This window comes from Catharus ustulatus, chromosome 5 (genome assembly GCF_009819885.2).
Source record: "Catharus ustulatus isolate bCatUst1 chromosome 5, bCatUst1.pri.v2, whole genome shotgun sequence".
Taxonomy (NCBI): Eukaryota; Metazoa; Chordata; class Aves; order Passeriformes; family Turdidae; genus Catharus; species Catharus ustulatus.
The window spans coordinates 38,865,252-38,888,004 of NC_046225.1; the positions used below are offsets into that span (position 1 = coordinate 38,865,252).

Consider the following 22,753-nt stretch of genomic DNA (forward strand, 5'->3'; position numbering starts at 1 on the left):
TGAATCCAAGGATGAAGATGTCCCCAGTCTGATGTCACCCCATTCGCTGTAACACTTTGTGCTTGACCCATGAGCCAGTTGCTCACCAATCACATGATATCTTCATCCAGCTGTGTGCTGGACATTTTGTCAGAAGGATCCTGTGAGAGACTGTACCAAAAGTCTTACTGAAATACAAAAGTATTATACTCACTGGCTTCCCTTCTTCAACTGGCGGGTTACCTTATCATAAAAGGATATCATCAGGTGGGATAAGCAGGACTTTCCCCTCCTGAACCTGAACTGGCTGTGACTGATAACTGTAATGTTTCTCAGTAATGCCTAGACTGATCTCCTCCACGATTTTACCAGGCACTGAAGTGAAACAGGGATCAGTTACAATAGATTCTTTGTGAAGATTTTTGCTAACGCTTGACTTTTCTCCAACTGCGTCCATTTCGTCCAAGCTCTGAAAAGTAGGAAGAAAGGAAAAACAAGCCAAAAAAGGGAGATTAGCAGTTGAGTGAAAAAAAAAAAAAAAAAGATAAATAAACAAAAGGCTGCTGGGTGGGTCCTCCCACTGGCATGGAAAGCTTATGATTTATGGATAATTGTCAAGCTGAAAAAATCATAGATGTTTAATGATTATTATAATGACAATTTTAGTTGCCTTATTTTTTGAAACTTGAGAGACCAAAAATATACAATTTGCAAAATAATAGAAGTTAGACTCTGCTTATAGCAGTTTACCAGCAAGCTTTTTACTCCTTAGCATACTCCCTCATGAGCAATGCATGCCTATTTCTTATAGCATAAATGCAACAAATGTAAGGAATCTAAACCAGGCATCATTGCCATTCACTTAGAGAAACTGTCATGCCAAAGAAAAGACAAAAAATTATTTTTTTAAATAAAAATTGCAGACTTCTAACACTGTTGAAGCTCTAGAGATTAAGTGCTCTAGATACATGAATATGCATGTGTATATGTATGTTTATGTATCTATATATGTAAATTTATGCATATAGACACACCCATACATAGATATACTCCTATGTAGTTTTATTCAGATGCAAAGTGTCCAGCAAATGAGACCTTTATGCAATATGCATGCCCCTCAACAAAAGGCATGTAAATCATGTCCTGACAGAACATAGACTGAGTGTTTCACTGCATCCCTCACCCCATCTCTTTATTATTCCTAGGAAAGCAGAGAAAGAGATTTAAAAACCATAACTGAAACTGAGTGTTCAATTACAGGCTACAAAAGAACAGTTTATAAATATCTTCCATGAGCACTGGTTTAATGATGCTGGTTCAGTGAACACCCTGGATCCTGTAATCCCTTTTTTAATCTCTGTTACTTACTTACTGCCTTTGAAAGACTCAAAGTAGCATTCAATTTTCTTATTACAACAGGACAAGTTGGGGGAAATAAAGATTAGCAAAACACTTTTTCTTTTTTTAAAGCAGCACATTTTAGGTGGTATTCAAGCTAAGATTCCATTACAAACTCTAATTGCAATCTCTTAATACAGCATAATTAGAGGATCTTCCTAATCTGGAAAACTAAATCACATAAATGGATTACAGATCAGTTTTCAGATGACTAAAGGGGAAAAAAAAAGGTTCCCACAAAGAGAGTAAAAGTTATCAGATGTTTAAACACAGCAAATCAAACCACATTTCCCAAACTATCACCTTTACTCTAACAGAAGTAAACTGGTTACTGGTTTAGATATATTTTGAATATCAGATTTCCTAAGCCTCCTTTGCGCTTATTAAAATGTACACCCCAAACTGCAGAAATTTTACCAAATAAAAGCATCACAAAATATTTTTTCCATCAATCCTTGTATAAATATAATAATTGTAAAGTCAGCACTTACTCTGGTAATGGATTCTCAGGAAGTTTACCAGTCTGTCTCTCAGACTACGGTCCAAATAACAGCAAAATCTGGTCTGGACTTTTTAAGTGTTCTTATGCTCATGACAGTTATTCTACTATTATTTTACCATTAAGGATTCAAGTGTGGATCACAGTAAAATGAACACTCTTTTCTGAATTGTGTAATGCCTTATAAGATTGTTTTCATTTCTAAATCTATCTGCTAACAGTGTAGATCATAAAAATGTATATCTACTCCAAAACCAATGTTCTTATCACTTCAAAAATATTTTGTATACTTACACATAAAACCTAAAACAAGTAATCTCAGATGTTTAGATGTGAATTAACCACTGGCATAATTTTTGAAGGATATGTTTAATAAACTACTAACTTGCTATGTACCTTTTTAAATTATCCTGTACTAACAAGATTTTTTCTTTTTTTTCTAACATTATGTTGATAATTGTAATAACAATAAGCATCAAAATATCATAATTTTGGTTTTTTTTAAAGAGACACAACAATTTACTTATACAAAAATTTAAATATAGTTTTTCCCCAAGTGAAGACACTGATGAACTGAGTACATCAATACAGAAGAAAAACCAGTGAGACACTGAGACATCAGATTTCAAAATATACAACAACACACAGAAAAGCTATGACAAAGCAGAGAAAAAGAGTGTATCAATCATTGTTTTACTAAAGTTCATATGGGAAACCTTAAAAATAAGGAAACTTTTTAATAAAGAAATGACCAGGACAGCTAAAAAGTTAAATACTCAGAGAAGGTGGAAAAACCCTGAAAGTGGAGGAACAGCATGCAACTAAAGATTTGAAGAGTAGAAGCTAGCTTAGATACACATGGGTTTTGCCGATTTTTCCCCATGCTTTTCATTCTCAAAGCAGACTACAGTAACTTATAATAGTTTGCAAGATCTACCTCTTAGGAACTCAGCTGAAGCTGTTATTCACTGCATACCTATTTCATTATAATATGAACTTTGGATGAAGGATGAAATACCTTATCAGGGCAAAAACAATGGTAGATGTAAAATGAAGGTTTTCCCATGAAAGAAGACACTATGCAAAAGAGATCATACTTGCTTCTCAAGTGCCATCTCTTTCAACCTTTCCCACCTTTTCTTGGAAGCGAGGAACCCGTGTCTTCACAGCACAGGCTCAAATTATTTACAGCCTGAATCCTGCTTTGTCTCTGAATCAGCACAAAAATGTTCATGTGCTTATTTTTACAGATATCACTTGTGCTTCAGCTCATTTGAATATACACTTACAGAAAAACTGCTTTGGGGGAATCATTCTGAAGACATAATGAGGAATTAGTGATCCTGAGATATATGCTGACCCAGCTAAGCCTCCCCAGCTAGTACCCATATGTCATCCCAAGTGGCCGCTGAATGACCCCATGCTCTGTCCTGCCATGGTAGCTTGCAGGTGTCACAGGAGGATGTACAGATGTTACAGGAGGATGTACAGATGGTCCTGTCTGATGTTCTAACATATATTACATGTCCTTCATGGACATTTCACACTCATTAGATCACAAATTATTGGTTTTATTGTGATGAAGCAGACCATTTCTAACTGATACATTTAATGGTGAGGAAGAAAGCTATAAAAGCATGGCAGGTGGTGAGGTATGTTGAACCTCATAAAGGATGGAAATTCTATGCAGTGTGTCATGGACATCTTGAAGATGTCTGTCTGCTGCAGACATGCCTCAGGGGTACCTGGCATCAGAACTGACACAGGATTAACTCATTAATGTCACTTTTAAATTATTCTGTAAATAGTATTAACCATTTTTATGTTTGAATCATTTTTCTTATCAAGATCCAGAAAAAACAAGTATGAAAGAACTGTAAACAACATGACACTGTATTTAAGCACAAAGGAAAAAACCTCCTGCTCAGTCAATGACAGAAAACACAGTAGAAACTGTATTGCTTTCATGGCCTTCATCAGTAACTTTGCAACTCACATCTGTATGAGATGGAAAGTGTTAACAACATCTAATATTTAGTCCAATCAAATTTTTAACTTTACCATTTCATACTTCATTGCAATGATGCCTTCTTTCCCCTCCCAGACGGAGACTCTGTACCAGTAAGTTGAAGTACATGCCCAGTGTCTTCTCATCTCCCAATATTTGTTTCTTCCTCAGCTTTTTAGCCATCAAACTCTAGTGGACATACAAGGGAATTAAAAAGATGATAAAGGAAGTATCTTTTCTTTTATGAAGCACAACACTTCCAGTACAAAGATAAACTTAAAAAAGAAGGTTATAAAAAGCAAAGGCAGAAAAAATAAACCTATAAAAAAAAAAAATCCTCATTTCTATGACAACAGAAACACATCATTAAGGGCCACCAAATTTCAGAAGAATGATTTTCTCTAACAGACAGCACATTAACTGTATTTTTTTTAAGCAAAGAAGTTCTTCCTCTGGAGTCTTCCCAGATAAGGGAACACAAGACAAATGGTTACTCTTGATATGTAAGAAAGAAAACCTGCTGCCTATAGGAAAGAAACAGACCTATTGTGTGCAATGCTGAATATATTTTCTCTCAGAAGCCCAAAAATTATTTACAAAAGTATCATAAAGGTAAAAAATTTTCACATACACAATTTATTTATGAAGTTCATTTACAAAACAAGTCCATATAATTTTGCTCTTCAGAGATTGTTCTACATGGTTATTTAAATATATATACATGCATGTGGGTAGGTATAAATAAATATATAAAATTCCTTCCTCTTTTTGATTATAAGTAAGCAGTCACAACCTTTTAATGGCAGTCCCCCAATATTTTACGCATCTATTTAAGTATGTACTTTTGCCATAAAGATGGAAACAGAATCAGTCTCTCCTAACAAGCAAAATATAACAGTCTTCTTATGTCACTATAACTGTATCTAAACTGTCCCTTTACAGAGATCCCTGTTCTGAGCCAAATTATCATTTTAGCTTTACCAATTGAAACACATGATCCCTTACTTAACACTGTTTAGAAAAAAAAAAAAAAAATAAAAACAACTTCTTCCCAATGTTATTTCCATCTTGTTATTCTTCCCAGCTTTTCCCAACGTAACAAAATTCCAGAATATCAGCTATATGTCAGCTTTATTAGCTGGAAAACATTACCTGGTCTGAATCTGTCCCGTATATTTTTCCAATACCACAATTTCAGAACCCAATCCAACTCCATCACTGACAGCATCGCTTCACACCTTACCAATGTCATCCACAAAAAAACCTTTCATTTCCCAGCTTTCTAATTTCTTGCTCTTCCATTTTCTATCACATCAACTAGTATTTCCAGAATTCATGCTTATCTCTGCCTTGCAAGGTGACCATTTTAAATCACTTCCACCTTTTTTGATTTTTGTCCTAATTTCAAAAATAAAATTCACTTCTTCAGTCACTCTAAAATACTAATAGGTGATATAAAAATGCAGAAACATTTTTAAAATGCTGTCAAGGTACACTGCTAAACTTCAAAAATTATGCACTCTAAGTCTGAGTGGTCATCATGCTCCATTTCAACAGATGATCAACAATGACTTGACATATGACAATTTTCAGAAACAAAGCATCTTATTGCTACATCATTATAAGATATTGTTATGCTATATTAAAAAATCTCTTCTCAAGCCCTAACAAAGCATCAGAGTCATTAACTGAATATTTTTAGCTGACTATTTTTTCTTACTAATTAGAAAAAAAGTCATACCTCATCTTTCCAAATGGCATCAGAACAGGGAGGATAAGCAGTGCTACAGCAGAATAAAGACTGAAATAGTTTCCTAACTAAATTATAATTAAGAAATTCAGGCAGAGATAAAGAAAAGAATGTTTGATGTTTCAAACTAATTATTAAGCCAAAACTATTTTGGAACATAATAAAAAGACAACATATTCAAATCCACATACCATTCCCTAAAGACAACCAGAAGATCCAGGGTTGCTGCGGAACTGAATCCTCAGCCTGAAAACTTGAGCACCTAATAGCACATCAGCTGGAATTCACTGAACGGAAAAAATTTCTATAGCTGATCCAACACAGATATACATAAGTCTATTTAAACTGTTTCCTTGTCTGGATAAACATTGCAAATCCCTATTTAGATATTTTAAAAATTTATTATTTCATTATTTTTACTTTTCAAAACCATTCTTTTATTTTATTGTTTATGTGTTTTATTTTATTACACATATGCAACCAACCTAGTTGTAAACCAAGACTAAAGAAACTATAGACCCCCTTGTCTTGGGTTACAATACAGGATGTGATAAAAGGTATCTATTCTATCACCATCTGTTGAGGTTGGGGGCAGTGATCCTTATCTCCGTGGGAGATATTTTGCTAATGAGCCATCCATTGAAACCAGGTAGGGCATTGTTCTTTATCTTTTCAAAACCCATCCTTCCTCCAGCCAGTCATTTTCTGCTAATGGTCCATTGAGTCCCACTGTGGGACTGATAAAATTACTGCATCCCATTGAAAGTTGCTCCAGCCAGGGGGAATAGCCCAACATTTCTTACCAAAATAAAAACAGAGATTTTGGGACACTAAGGTAGCCCCTTTCTCCACTGGACTCCAGAGGGAAATGAGATTTCTCCACATCACCACTGGACCTCCAGAGGGAAACTGCACCTTCTACAGGAGCACTGCTTCAACTGAATCACATCTGTCACTGCAAGAGGACTGCAGCCACCATTTAATGGGACTGCTACCAACACCCTGCCTGACAGAGTGTCAGGTTGTACTCTGTCTTTGTCAGGGTTTGGGGTTTGTTTCTTTGTAGTACTGTATTTCTATTTTAATTTCCCTAGAAAAGAACTGTTATTCCTAATTCCCATATTTTTGGCTGAGAGTCGCTTGATTTGAAAATTATAATAATTTGGAGGGAGGGAGTTTACATTCTCCATTTCAAAGAGAGGTTCCTGCCTTTCTTAGCAGACACCTGTCCTCCAAACTAGGACACCCCTTCTTTCTTATCTCTTATTTAGTGTTTGTGTGAGTGAGTGAGTCTCTTCAGGGCATTTTTTCTGCTTCACATTTCTATGAACAGACCAATATCTGCTTCCTTTTTTTTCTCTCTAAAACACAGTCCCAGTTTTGTTGACTGACTAGCACAGTGCCTGTAGCTATCTTTACTGAAAAATAGTCAAAACAAGCTATCTGGTGACTCTGAAAAACCTCTTTGTAATGCAGTATTTTGTGAAATGCTTATAGAAATAGCAAATAGCAAATTCTTTGCTAGCTGTCCAGCTTGCCCAGGCTTTTGGGCAGAACAGGCTTCTCCCTACATGCTCAATGTCCAGAGTTGTGTTGTTTCTAAGTGACCATTCATAATCAATAATGTCCTATTGGGCCCAATGACATCCCATTCTGGAAGCTTCTGTTTTGTTTAGGACACCATCATGAGCTATGATGGATGCATACACTCATTTTTGTGTTGTCATCACCTAATACTTGTAAGCAGAACCTTTTGTGTTCACCCATAGTACCTGTATTTCTGTGAGTATCACTGAGCTGCTGAGGAAGGCCTATTTGCCTTGTTTAGGCTGATGCTAATGAGAACAAATGTAAGTTTTTGGGGAGCAAAAAGTTTGTTTTGAAGAGCAACTCCTCACCTTCATTTGGAAAAAGCCTACAGAAGTCAGAAAGGAAAAAAAAAAAGACAGACTTGGGGGAGGAACACACCACACGCCATAAACCACACAAATTTTTCTCAGGAAAACTACCGAGGACTGCATTGATTAGTACAATCAAGAATGATGGTGGAAGATATTGGACAAAACAGTGAAGAAGAAAAAAGGATTAAACACATTAACAGACAAGAGATCTGAATTACAGTAATTTCATGACTATAAGGCACACCTTTTTGACTAAAATTTTTCCCTTAACCCAGAAGTGCGCCTTATAGTCTGGTGCGCCTTATATAATGGACAATGTTGCAAAATTCGCAAACCTGTCAGTGTGAGCTGCAATGGGGGGGCGGTGCCGCGGGAGTGCCGAGTTGCGAGCCGGGGCGGGAGCGGGCAGCCGCAGTAGGCAGGAGCCGCGCGGGGAGGGCGGCAGCTGTCCAGGTCCCGGATCCGGCACAGGGAGGGTACTTGGGGCTGCGTTTAAAGGCTACGCCAGTCTGTGAAAAATATTTGCAAACTGGCAGTAATTCGTTACTTTGTTGCACGCAGCTTAGCTCCTCGTTGCCAAAAAAAAGTGCGAACCATGAGCCCAGCCGCGAGGCGGGGCAGGAGCGGCCAGCCCCCAGCCAGCGGCGACCGCGCGGGCTGAGAGCCACCACCTAGCCCCCCGTCCCAGCCCCTGCTGGCCGCGCGGGCTGAGAGGCACCGCCCAGCACCTGGCCAGTGGCAACCGCACAGGGAGAGAGGGAGCGGGCAGCACCACGCCGCCCCAAGCCGCGGACAGTCCTGAGCCGCCCTGAACGGCAGCAACCCCGAGGTGTGAGCTGTGGCCACCCTGAACCGTGGCAGCCGCAAGTCGCGGCTGCCCCGAGCCCCGCCTCGCCAGCCGGAGATGGGTGGGAGTGCCGGGGAGGGCACTTGAGGCTGTGTTTAAAGGCTACACCAATCTGTTAAAATGTTTCCAATTTGAGCTTATGCCAGTAAACTCCACGATCGCGGGATTCCGTTACTAATCTGTTATTTTGCTGTGTGCGGCGCGGATCTTTGCGGCAAAAAAAAAAAAAAAATGCGCCTTATAGTCCGGTTCGCCTTATATGATCTACAAAGTTGCGAAATTTGCAGACTCCCGGGGGGTGTGCCTTACAGTCCGGTGTGTCTTATGGTTGTGAAATTACTGTATACATTTCAAAAGCAACCATATTTCAGTTAACCATATTTCAGTTGTGCCCCAAAAAATTATTTATTTAACTTTGTAAAGTGTCCATACTTTAAGAAGTGGTATTCTGCTAGAATCCTGTCAAATAAACAAAACTAGAATACGCAATGCAAAAATGTCCCAGTTTCCCACATTCAAGTAAAGCCTGAATTCACACGTTTTTCTCTGCAAGAAGTGGAGGAGGAAATGGGGCTATTGAGAGCAAATACTAAAAACAAAACAAAACTGAACAAAAAGCCCCAAACAAAACAAACAAACAACAACCAAACAAAACCAAACAAAAAAGTCCACAAGAACCGTAGAATAAATATTTTCAAGACAAATATTTCTGTTTGATTTGCTTATTAAGTATCAAATAAACAAAAAGAAATTCAAACATTTCCTATAAAACTTATTTTAATTCTTAAATGATAATGATTTATTGTATTTTGGATCAATTTTCTACTAACATAATACTACATTCTTTTTCTACCTCTTACAAACAAAAACAATAGCAAATCCTGCAGTTTTATGAATTCCAAAAGATATTTGTTTAACTAAAACAGGATAGTAATTTGGTGTCCTCCCACAAATTTTTCTTAAAGATTACATGAAAAAAATAGAAGGTTACACTAGAAAACATATAGGTTTAATCTGAGTTAAACAAAAAAACCAACAAATTACAAATGGAGTTTTAGTTCTGTGAGCACATTATTCCCCCATTCAGTCATTTTCTGAAGGGACTGCCAGGGTTGATAACTATTTCACACACTCATGTCATTGCCCTGCTATCTACTTCTTTCTAGTGATATGCTTCATTATCATTGTCATATTTTCTGTTATACTTCCACTGTGAAGGAAAATATGTCACTAAAAGTGGTGTAACAGCTTGCAAATACACTGAGGGAGAACTGTTGAAGCTTTGTTGATTGTTACCTTAAGAAACATTACCCTGAAGATGTCTGTTGGGGAGCACTGCTGTGAGCAATGAAAAAACATCCTTTCACTCCTTCTCCCTGACATCAAGCAGCAATGAGAAAGGGAAGTCGACAAAGGTCATACACAAATGTGAAGAGCTCTGTAGAAACATTTTTGGATTCTAATCTGGACTGACAGCTATCCTATTCTTTAATAGTGTTATGTATAATGGACACATAACTCCTGCTTCAAAGTCAGGATAACTCTCTGTTTGAATGTTTTAAAGACAAAATTAGCAGGTCTCATTCCAGCCTCCTGATCCAAATACACAAGAATCAATAATCTAAGTAGTGGTTCAAGACTACATGCCAAAAATATAGTAAAAATTCCCCAAAATAAATTGAATTATTTGTGCAATTCTATGAGAATTAGCACAACTATCACATGTATGACCTTTGGGAAATTATTAATATTGATATTGATGATATTGATATTGATATTGATATTGATACTGATATTGATATTAATGTGTGCATTTATACTGTTGAGACATTGTAATATGTGGACTACAAAGAAAAATAAGGCAACCTTCCCCCAAATGGAGAAATTATTTTCTATAGATGTTTCATTGGCTTGGATGTTTAATTTAACTGTAATTAATATAATCACACATTTACTTTCACAATATGAATTAGATGTGTATTTATTTATTTATTTGTAAAGCTGAATACTTCATGTCTTTTCAGTTGCAAAATTGCACAGATAGTAATTCTTTTATCCATATCCTTCCCCAGTTCAGCATACATGTCAGACCTCAAGGTTAATTTCTGCAACAGAAATCTAAACATAATTTATTTTCTGTTACATTTTTTTCTCTATTAGTTCTTGGAGAAGAACACTGCCACTAATCCCATAAGAGGTGAGATTTCTAAAACAGTATCTAGGTAATGATGTAGAGCTCTTGAAATGGATAGAAAAGCACTGTGTCTTCTTGGGTCTCAGGACAAGGTAGGTCTCCAGGCCTTTTCCCACTTTCTCCAGTTGGAGAAAGAAATGACAAAAACAGTCCTCCTGGAGAAAGAAGAAAGGCATCATTGCAAGCATAACGTTTCTAGGGACTTCTAAACTCAATTTTGGTGGTGCCCTATGGTGGTGTAAGTCTTGTGCAAAGGGGAGAGAAATAATGGGTACCAGATAAAACAAGGGACAATTTACATTAAAGGAATATGTTTGAAACATTTAGAATTCCAATGACGTCTCTTTTCAACGGCTACTGAATGTTTGCAGAACAGTGCGCCGTAACACAGTCCTGTTCCTGCAAACACTCTGCTGCTACTGCAAACCAAGCTATTAAAAGCCAAAACACCAACGGCTGGGCTTGTATGGCACAGAGACCCCAGTGCTGCAGAGATTCACACACTGTACAGCTTATGCCTTTAAGTTCCACAGGTTTTGCCTCTTCTGATTTCAAATTTCTAACCACACATGCAGAGCAGTTCGAATCAATATAGTAACCAAAGATGAAGTCTTGGTTCTGATAAAATCCTGACATAGGATTCCAATATGTTAGTCATGTCAACTATTTTGAACTCATATCAGATCTACAGCACGTATGCGCAACAGGCCAATAAAATGTTGACAAACCTCAGTTTTCTAAGATTTGAAAAGCATCAGGTTTTCCAGATGTGTAATAAATTCCACTTATGCATACCTGTCCACGGAAGCTGCATCACTGTAAGGTCAGAGAACCACCACAATGGTCACTAGGAAGCTGTCCCAACACAAGACTACCTGCACCATTAAAGCTCTGCCTAGTAAACTTTGACCTGAAAACCATTTTCTGCTTTCAGTCTTATGTTATATTGATGAGACTAAACAGCTTTCCAGCGTCAACTTTTTGTTTATCATATCATACTGCAGAATGTGATAATCTCAGAACTTTGCTTTTAGGCTAAAAGATTCACTGCATTCTTGGTGTGTTTCATTATAATCAGTGATTTCACATTTTGTTCCAGATCTCTGAAAAAAGCCTTAAACATTTTGTAATCAATGCCCTTAGAGTACCACTTAAAATACACCCTGTAGGTGCCTGTATACCATTTAAAATGAATTTGAGAGCAATCAACAAACTTCTACTCTATGCTGTATCATTTTTTAATTATATCACATTTTTAAAGACACTTCCAGCATCCCCTATCTGCTTTTAAATACACCATTGTATTAATTTTGTCAAGTAAGATCTACTTTCCTTTAATCCCACTTGACTGCATTAACTATTTTTGATTCTTTCAGTTTCTAATTAATGGAGTCTCATAAGAAATATTTAATCTCTTGACAGAGTTCAGATCATACTGATAAGAATAGAAATACTTATTCCTTTCACCCCATTCTTTTCCAATACTAGAATTATTATGCCAATTTTCAGGAGCTACTACTTCTGTTTTACAAGGATTTTTAAAAAAAAAACTAACAAAATTGGTTCTTAAAACCAAAGGGCTTTTTCAGACTGTTCTTATATCTCTTCATGATAAGACAGAAGTGACAAAAGGCACATAAATAGAATATATGTTTTGACAGTTAGGAGGGTATCTAAGTATTGCTTCTTCCAAACATGGAGAATGAGACTAGAATCATAGAATGAATCCATAAAAGCTGAAAATTATTAATATGGTTTGAATAAACCACATCAGTTGATAAGCCTACTAAACATCAACAAAAAGATACAGCTTTGACAGCATGTGAAGTAGACTGAAGGCTAAGTGTTGGACTTTCAGAGATATCTGACTTCATAAAATATACCATAATCTGTGACACTAACCCTGTTGCCAACCAATATTTACTTTACTTCCTAAATTTTTAGGATCCACTCCAGCATTTGAAAGCTACATGTATTTCATGACTAGTTCACTTAGTGAAATTCACAGAATCACAGAATGGGTAATGCTGGCAGGGACCACAGTGGGTATTCTGGTCCAACCTCTCTGCTCCAGCAGGATCATTCTAGAGCACATGGTGCAGGATTGTGTCCGGGTGGTTCTTGAACATCTCCAGTGAGGGATACTCCACAACCTTTCAGGGCAATCTGTGCCAGTGCTTAGTCAGCTGCACTGAGAGTAAATAAGCTCTTCTTCATGTTCAGGTGGAACTTCCTGTGCATCAGTTTCTGCCCATTGCCTCTTGTCCTATTGCTTGGCACTGAGCAGAACCTGACTCCATCCTCTTGACACCTCCCATCAGATACTGACAGACATTCATGAGGTCCCCTCTCAGTTGTCTCTTCTCAAGGCTGAACAGGTCCAGTTCCCTCAGCCTTTCCTCATAAGAGAGATGCCCCAGTTCCTTAATAATCTTTGTCACCCTTCACTGGACTCGCTCCAGGAGTTTCATGTCTCTTGTACTGAGAAGCCCAGAACTGGATGCAGAATTCCAGATTCAGCCTCACCAGAGTTGCAATTATTCATCCTCACAACTTAAGTTCATCATGTAGAAATCAGCCTTGAAGTATCAAGATATATAAAGCACATCTATATTTTCAAGCGTATGGCCAGCCCAATTGTTTCTGGTGGAACCATTCAATTCATACAATTCACATTATTTTATTGGGTTTAAGATACAATGGAGAAAAAAATAGCTTTTTCTGTGACCATTCTATTGACTTAATAATGCAAGAAAAGCTGTTCTTGATAATGATAAAAAATTAAAATCATATACACACCTAGTATTATCTGCAATAGTAAAAACAAACTAAACAATATAATAATTAGAAATATTTTTGAGAATTGATCTCATAAACCTGAGAGGCTTTGGGGGTTTGGATTTAAATTTCAAAAACACATCTCATATTTCAAAATACACCATCTCATATTTCCCCCCCAAAAATTACATACTAAAATAAGGTTACAAAATCCTTTTCCTGAAGCTTATACTGCCTCAAAAAGAGAGACTGGAATTAATATTGACACGAAGAAAGTTAAAATTCCATTGCTGAACACTGATGGCACATATTGAACTTAGTAATACTGCTGGGTGATGGGATCTGCTGATAATTCTGTGCATTTAGATATTATGAATAGAAACACTACAGAGGTTCCATGTCTTGAAGTGTTATAATGTTATTTTACCCTAATAAATTAGCATGTTAGTGAAAGAGGCCATGTGATTAATATGCAATATTCTGCTAAGTGAGTTCTTAATTAGGCTAACAATTTAGAAGAAACAGGAAATTAAGGAATTAATTTAGTACTTTGTACATGATAAAAATTTAAAGCTCATAATATTCATGCACTGAATAAAAGTGAAGCCAGATGGCATAACCTGTGAAAAAAGAAGACACAAAATTTTCATTTTCATGAAACTGCAATGTGAGCAGCATCTTGTCTACTAATTAGCAGAACCTGATGATCCCAACTTTCAGTATATGTAACATATGTAACATATGCACTTCAGCATAAGTACCACTTTCTATAATAAATATTGATAAAGATACCATATTATTTATTTGATCTTTTTTTCCCTGGAAGTTTTTATGCAGCATTTGAAGAAGAATACAAAATAGTTAAGTTCCTATTCAGCCAGGAATGTTAATTACATGGCAAGTGGAAGCAAACCACACAATTTTTCCAGTTATAATGTGGCACTGCCTAGAAGTTCAGTGAAGTCGCACAGACCTGCAGTGTCATGCACTGTTAAAAGAAAAAATCAGAGACATGGACGTTGCCCCCAAGTACTTTTACTTCAAACATTAAAAGGAATCCTCTATCACAAAATGGAGTAAAGCAGCAATATATTAGCATATCCCGCAAAACAGGCACAAAAATAAAAATCTAAGTCAGGGTGTGGGACATCAGTGCAACAGAACAGGAAGAAAAAAAGATTAGAGATGTCTGAAGAGTAGTAACAGGCATTTGATATTCATAACTTTACTATGATACTCAGCTGCTTGGTGGTCTCAGACTCAGAACAAGTTGGCAACTATAACACAAAACTCAGTTCAAGACCAAACCTCAGTCATTTTTGTTACTTTATTTGTATCTCTGTTTTCAAGATAAATTACTGTACTTAATCACTTAATAATTACTACCTGTCCAAATTCTTCCTTCTCATCTTCTACAGTTTCTGTAAGTATGAAATAAATTATCTGGACTTAAACACTTGTTATGGTGTTAATTGGAGTTATTTCATCTCAACCTATACTCATTTGTGATTTGGTGAGTTTGCCTAACAGAAATAGCACTGAAATTACAAATCCATATATCCTTATATCTCTATTCTAAGTAAAATTATGAGAGGAGTTTTCTCCTCATGAATTATGGCAAGATTTATATGTCATCTAAATAGGTATTTGTCATTCTATTGCCTCTTGTAAGGATATGTCCACAATACTTGTCACATTGATGTACAAAAATTTACACTTACAAGTAGCAGTCAAAATAATTCAATTGGAATCCAAATCACATCCTTGTGGTGGAGATGGTTGGACTACATCTACAGTAATGAGAAATATCAGTTATAACTTCTTGGTGTGAATGTTGTGACACACAAGCCCTTTGTTTCTTATAGAAAATCTAGAGAATCAAACATTTGGACATTTGTCTCACTGTTCTACACCTAGGACTTCTGTAAGAAAGATTACAAAAATATATCATTTTCTATTAAATGTCTATGATTTGGTTTCAACACCACCATTTCTAAAAATCACAACCATTATGAAATCAGAATTCCATCTCATGCTTTGAACACTCTTATTCAGCAAATGTACATTTTTCCATATCTCTCAAAGTTCAAAAGGTTATTTACTTACAACATTAAAAAACAAATTACAAGACAAATCTAGATCCAGAGATTTAATTAGTGACACCAAACTTCAGACTGAAAATAAACACTCATCTTCAAGGTAGACGTCAGTGAGCCACAATGTAGGCAGCAGATTAATCCACACCATCTTTCTAGTAAGGATTTCTGACACTCTTTCTACAGGGTGCTGCAAAATCTGACCTAAAGAGACTACAAAGTTATGGATCAAGACAAATTGCGACTGCAATAAGAATTGTAAGTTTTTGCAGCTTTTATTTCCATTTTCACTTCACGCCTTTGGTAAGATTAAGTGTAAGAAAAATAGAAAAACCTTTTGCAAAAGTGAAAAAAAGCTAGAGTACAAAAAAAAAAAAAAGTCTTTATGGTTCCAAAAACCAATCTGAATCCTAAAGAGTCACATTTTTGTTTAGTTATTATCACAGCAATTATCCCTTCTAATTTAGTGTGCTCTATTGTGTTATCTCCACCAGAGATGATTACATAATCACTGAATGAGTATATGGTAGTGGTGTAGAAAAAGATATTATGAACTGTTTTCAGCTGGTTTGCAATGTTAGTTGTGTTTATGTTAATTGTTATTTAAATTAATCTACTATAGAACAGTTTATTAGACTATAATGCAATAAACCTTGCTTTGGTGGATATATGAAAATATCATTTTACAATTAAATTCCAGTGTAAGTTGGATGTTTTAAGTGTTTATCTGCTGATCCACTTCCATCACTGTGTAAAAGTACTGGGAAAAACAATTAGCTCACATTCCAATTTCAGTTACATCCATTATATCCCCACATTTTGGAAGCCAAAGTAAAGAGTTGACTTTCATCCACAGGAATGATCTCACTGTGTTTAAGATTATCATAATTTTAAAATGCCATTTTCCAATCCAGAAGCTGAGAAGTGCAAATAAAATTACATTATTTAACATTATATCCTGAAAATTAGATTAATATTTTATTATTTATTATTTTATTCAAATTTATATAACTGTTATATGTATATATACATAACAACACATACAAACGTGCATGTACAATCCAAACAGATGCACATACAAGACAAACATGTGCATGTACAATCCAAACAGATGCACACACAAGTAATGCTCATTCTTTGAATAGAAATACATATTATGATTTTTAAATGTTTATTATTGTATTTATTAAGCCTAGTGATAAAGAACAGAGTACAGCACTTTTCAGAATCACAAACACAGCTTTCAAAAGGCACTAAATGAACTGATTAAGAACAAAAGCATACCCTTTATGATCTTAATTTTCATTAAGACATTCGCTGCCAAAGAAAATAGTTGAATGATTCCAGAAGACAGAAATATTTTCAAGGTCTATTAATAACTAGATGAATGCTATTAATCTAGCTAATGTCACTCAACTAATTTTCATTCAAGCTGTCACCAGACTAATTGTAAAAAGAAACAGTATAAACCAAAAATCATGGAATAATTATTCAGATATATGACTCTGTGGTTAGGTAGCCTATCTTACACAACAGGGTGGGCTTTAAGTATTGAAAATACATCAATTATCTATAAATTTTTTGAAAGCAAAATTAATTAGAGTGGATATCAGGATGCTCCACAGAACAGCACAAATTAATTTTATTTGCACGAGAAATCTGTGATTGTTTTTTGTGTTAATGTTGAGTTATGGCAGCATAAAACCACCGGACCACACATCCAGTGACAGGTTTTGGGCACTGAGGATCACTGTGGCTAGAGACAGCATTAGAAAGATGGGATATTTTATTTCTTTAGATGTACAATATTTGCCTTTATATCTGTCTTATACTGTGCAATTCATCTCTTTTGTATGGCTATTCACTTAAGAGTAGGACTAGACAATCCTTGTGGGTCCCTTCCAAATCAGAATATTCTGTGAAATTTTTGGAATCTGTGGATTTAACTCCTGTGACATGCGCACATGTCTGAGTTTTAGGTCAGAATGCAGGTACACATTTTCAGCTTGCCAGATTCAAACATTTTAAAAAGGTAAAGCTATTTTCAGGACTTCAGAGATCACTTGGTTTGCCCTTGTGCACTATGGGGTGCACAGACCTGGGTGTTTATCACAGCACCTTATGTCCTCAGTAACACAGGTCTACCAGGGAGTAGCTGTTCATTTTTGTTCAAGCTACAGGACTTACCTGTGGCAATCCAGACTGGCACTATACTCCTCCCCCATAAGTCTTCTGTCCAAACTGAACATGTAACAAAAGAAAGTATCTTTAGCAGGGGAATTTCACATTTGCAGAAGTTAGATTTAGAAAAGATCCATGGGAAACCACTGGAACACAGAAGAGGACTGCTTATATTCCATATTACTACTACCATGAGAAAAAGGAGAGGAAAAGCACTGCCTTTTGGGGATCATTCCCTATGACTAAAAAGTTATTCACACACGTACACTAAGAAAACTTAATGACGTCCACGGAAGAAGAAATAAAAAGGTATTTAATATTAACCAGGTCAGTGAAAACTGCCTTTGAAACTCACACATGAATAATCTTTAGAATGCAAATCTCTTCTCCAGTCAGAAAAAGACTGGACTGACTTTAGGACTGACCAACATGCAACAATTAAGGTCTAATGCTTACTTCACAGTTTGGCTAAGTAACAGCTGCTTGAGCTGCCTCTGTATACAAAGTGTACCGAATCGATTGCAGACCAAGTGAGCAACTATGTGATAAGAAGTCAGCAGGAAAGAAAGAATCAGTGTCTTCACAACCCAGACTTGTTGAAATAAAATGAGGACTGAGAAACATCTCAAAAAAAGTAAAATCTCCTCCATAACAGCTTCAAACAATACCTTCTGTAAAGCCCTCTTCTATAAAAGAAGGGTTCAAAGAAAGGAGTGAAAAGAATAATGAATCAGAGAAGAAAATGAGAGGTGAAATAGCAGAACAGACTCAAATATAGGAAAGACAGCTCTTATAAACTAAAATTCCCACTCACCATTCCAATACCAACAGGAAATATCTCTGGTGTGATGCTTTTATTACATAACCAGATGCAGCTAGAATATCCATTCAGATTATTTCAGTTTGAGATCATCTTACTTCATAAAAATTTAAACAATTTCTTGAGTTTCATTATAGCTAAAAGGTTTTTCATGTTACATGTTTTATTATGCCACAGTAAAGACCCTAAGGAACTGAAGCAAAAGGCTGTAATTTTGTTTACTGATATGATTGATATAATGGTCTTTAAAAATACTGAATTTAATATGCACAGGTAGCAGATAGTGTTTTATTGGTTTGTTCTTCATTTATGCTATATGAGTTTAGTAGATTATCTAAGGTAAGGTCCCTTGGAAAAAAGTTAAAATAAATGAATGGATGGCAGGGGAAGGCTGCTCTTTTCCCAAGGAGAAGCTGAGCATGCTTACAGTGGACATACTTTGAAGTAGGCAGTACACAAAGGAGGAACTAAGAGTGGCACCAAAGAGCTTCAAGCTGCATTTCAAGCAAAGAGAATAAGATTGGTGCTGAGCAGTGTGTGAAGCAGGCAACCAAGTCTCAGAGAACAAACGCCCCACACACCAGGCAGGAGTCCACAGACTTTCCTGTAGAGCAGAAAGCAAATGAACTAATTTGAGTGAGACCCCAGTGCTAGAGCACTATGAGCAAAATTTTACAACAGTCGTCTTCTATTTCTGCTCTCCCTGACACAATAATTTTGAGTTTTCTATATTTAAGAAGGCAATAATTCCAATTTTATTCTTATAAATCTTGGATTTTGTGGATCATTCCAAAAACCCAAACCAAAAACAAACAAAAAAAAGCTAAAACCCACAACTTTACTTCCCTGGGACCCATCAGAGAAGAATATTTTCTACTGCATTAGTATATTCCATGTAAGTTATCATAGCTCCCCATCAATATAATGTTAAGTAAGTATTATAGGTAAGATCTGAAATAAATTCTTAAATAAGAAACTGATTGACTTTTTGAAAATTTATGAGTGTTCCATCAGTAGTAGATATTCAATCATACCTGAAGAGACACTACCACACAGAAATAAATCTGACTGGTAATAATTCATATTGAAAATGTCAGGTAATAAAACACTTAATTTTCATATATGCACTTGTTATGCAAGTTTTCTTTTCACAAAAAAAGAAAAGAAAATTACTTAAAGAATTGTAAACAGGATTATATAAAAAATGTTGCATTCTTTCTATTTACAAGTGTCCAAAATATTTTCAAATGTGGGTGTACAATATGTGATTACAGTATTTTCATAATTATAAGCTGCACCATTTTGACTAAAATTTTGGTCCGAACCCAGAAGTGCGGCTTATAATCAGGTGCGGCCAATATATTGATGAGGTTCAGAAATTTGCCAACCCAGAAGTGCGAGCCTGCACGGCCCCCAGCTAAGCCGGAGCCCGCCTGGATCCAGTGGGGGGGGGGTTGGCAGGGCCGATCCGAGCCCACACGGCTCCGGCGGGGGGGCAGAGGGGCCAATCCAAGCCCACACGGCTCTGGCAGGGGAAAAGCAGGGCTGATCTGAGCCCGCACGGCCCCAGCAGGGGAAAAGAGGGGCCGATCCAAGTCTGCTCGGCCCCGAGCCGAGCCAGTAAACTCTGCGATCCCGTGATTCTGTTACTAATTGGCAACTTTGTGAAAGTTGTGCAAGCATCCTCGCTGAGAACGAAAGTGCAGCTTATAATCAGGTGTGGCTTATATATGGACAAAGACCTAAACGTTGCCGACACCCGGATGTGCGGCTTATAATCAGGTGCAGCTTGTAATCGTTAAATTGCTGTAAATACTATTCTATAATAACTAAAATATAGAATATATATAGAATAAATTTATATATTTCACTAGTTTCTCTTTTGTTATTAGAAATTTAATGTGATGATGTGTACTTTTCTGGAAAAAAAATATTCTTCACAACAAAAACATTCTTACATTAACCTGAATATACTTTATGCAGAACAGATATTTCAATAAGAAGAATTTAATATATATCTATATCTATACCTATACTTTTACCTATACCTAATCTATATCTATATCTATATACCTTTATCTATACCTATGTTTATATCTATATCTAATCTATATCTATAATCTATATCTATCTATATCTATACCTATATCTATACCTATATCTGTATCTATCTCCACCTATATCATCTATATCTATATCTTCTATATCATCTATATAAAATTTATATATATTATTCTTAGTAAGATATTTATCCTGTATTTTGGAATCATGCATCTTTCCATTTAATTTCACCTAAACATACACTGAAAATCTTCATATAATATAAAAATATAGTTTCAAGTCAAACACATTTTATAATGGAAACAATGTTTTAAATAATCATATTAAATGATAAATTTTCAGAGGACAAGCAATTATATAAATATGAACAAAAAGGTATTAAGCTATTCTGATATAAATGAAAAGTACAATTGAGGTAAAAAAACATACTACTTTACTTTGAACAAACTTGGCTCTTTAAAGTAGATGCTTTTTCATTTCTATAATGTTGTAACCCAGTACCTAAGATGCTTTGAGAATGGTATGTCCCTGTAACCTTGTAACCCTGTAAAACCTATGGACTGACCTTCTGCAATGGGATTGGCAAGAAGTCAAGATCCCCCTCCCCTTTCCTGACCACTGAAAAACCCCGAGACCTTGTGACTCGGTCTCTTTTTTCCCCTCGAAGCCATGAAGGAATAAACTGAAGAAAATCCTGGAATAGAGAGCCTCTATATATCTAATTCTGTTCTACATGATAGCACCTCAGGCTAGCTCTGCAGGCTACATAGGGAGCAGGGCCAGCCACAGGGTGTTTTATCAGTTGGCCCCCATTGTGGTTTTTTCCTAAGAATCCACGTGAGAGGCAGTGACTCCTTATAGGGTTCAGAAAGCCGACGGGCAAGCCAGCTACCCTGACAGCAAAAGACTACTTTTATAGTAGTTTCAGCTTACGGGGATGAGATCGAGAGCCCACAGAGTCCAAGGTGGGTGATCTCAGAACAGAGACTTCAGTGGTTCCCTCCATGGGGGAGGGTACGAGTGTTTGTGTAACAGCATGGTGTTGAGGGGGGAGCTCGAATTCCACAGTGTCCGGCCCGAGCTCGGGGCTGTGCAGAACTGGAGGCACGCAGTGGGGGATGTGTTGTAGCCGAGGCCGTCCTGCCGTGCAGGAAGTATAGCACGCCAGCATCGGTTTCAAAAAAAGGCGGCACGCCCTACAGCCCGCGAAGTCCCTGTGGCGGGGGAAGGGAACAGCGAAAAGAGCTCTATTTCCTCCTCCTTACAATGCGCAGGAAATACAAACTATAACCGCATTTTTCTGTGTTTAACTGTGCACTGCAGCTGAGATATTAGAGTAGATTGCTTCGGAAGAAATCAAAATGGGCACACAGCAATCTAGTTTAAAACAAAGTGTGGCTTCTCAGATTAGAGAACTTTTGAATTCAGCAGATGTTACCATTTCCAACAGAAAACTAGTACATTTTGCAAAGTGGTTGTCTGTGGAAAAATCAGCTCTTAATTTGGAAGATACGAATTCAGTTCTATTTTGGAATGAAATTGGAGATTTATTAACATTAAAAGTGGAAAATGGAGATGAAAAAGCCTCTATACTCCTCACAATATTTTTGCAAATTAAAAAACTTTTACTTCAAACAGAAAATAACAGACAGCAACAGCAAAGCACCTCAGATTCCTTTTCCCTTTCTTTAAAATCCACTCACCTGGGGCTGGAGGAAACTTTGGAACCCCAAAAACCTCCCCAGTATCCAGGGGATGAGGATTTTTCACAAAGGGTCAGCAGTTCTTCCATCTACCCCTCTCTCACTACTGTCCTTCTGTTGCAGCCGGGTTCTGACCCTCCTACCCCTCAGGGTACCGGCCATGTGTCTGCTCCTGAGGGGCCTGGAGGCATGGTTCAACATGGCTCCAGCCACATGGCCCCCATTTCTTCATCCCATAATCCCTTTTTCCCTCTGGGACCACCCTTAAATCCATTCCTACCCCCATCCTGTACCCTGGGTTTCCATGGCTACCCCTCCCCGGCTCAGGTTACACATTCCTTAAACCCAAGTTGCCAGGGGGGCAGTGGGGGTGGGGGGAAAGGGCCGCTTGCAGGACTTTCCTGTAGACTGGGGCTGAGCTCACAACCCCCTCAGGACAATGCCTCTGCAGAGGAAAAGGATAAACAAATCACAGAGCCCAAAGTGGGGGTAATGTCCAGCTCTGAAACTAAGATCCCATCTGTAGCACCTGTTGTTT

General features: G+C 37.0%; 1 long non-coding RNA gene across 1 annotated transcript; it reads right to left on the minus strand.

Moving 5' to 3' along the window:
• Positions 1-10,454: 10,454 nt before the first annotated feature.
• On the minus strand, positions 10,455-22,439 carry LOC116996526. Its single transcript, XR_004417952.1, has 3 exons — positions 22,216-22,439; positions 17,638-17,691; positions 10,455-10,731 (listed from the first exon to the last, which is right to left on the minus strand). It is a non-coding gene; the product is annotated as an uncharacterized LOC116996526 (long non-coding RNA).
• Between the last annotated feature and the right edge of the window lie 314 nt (positions 22,440-22,753).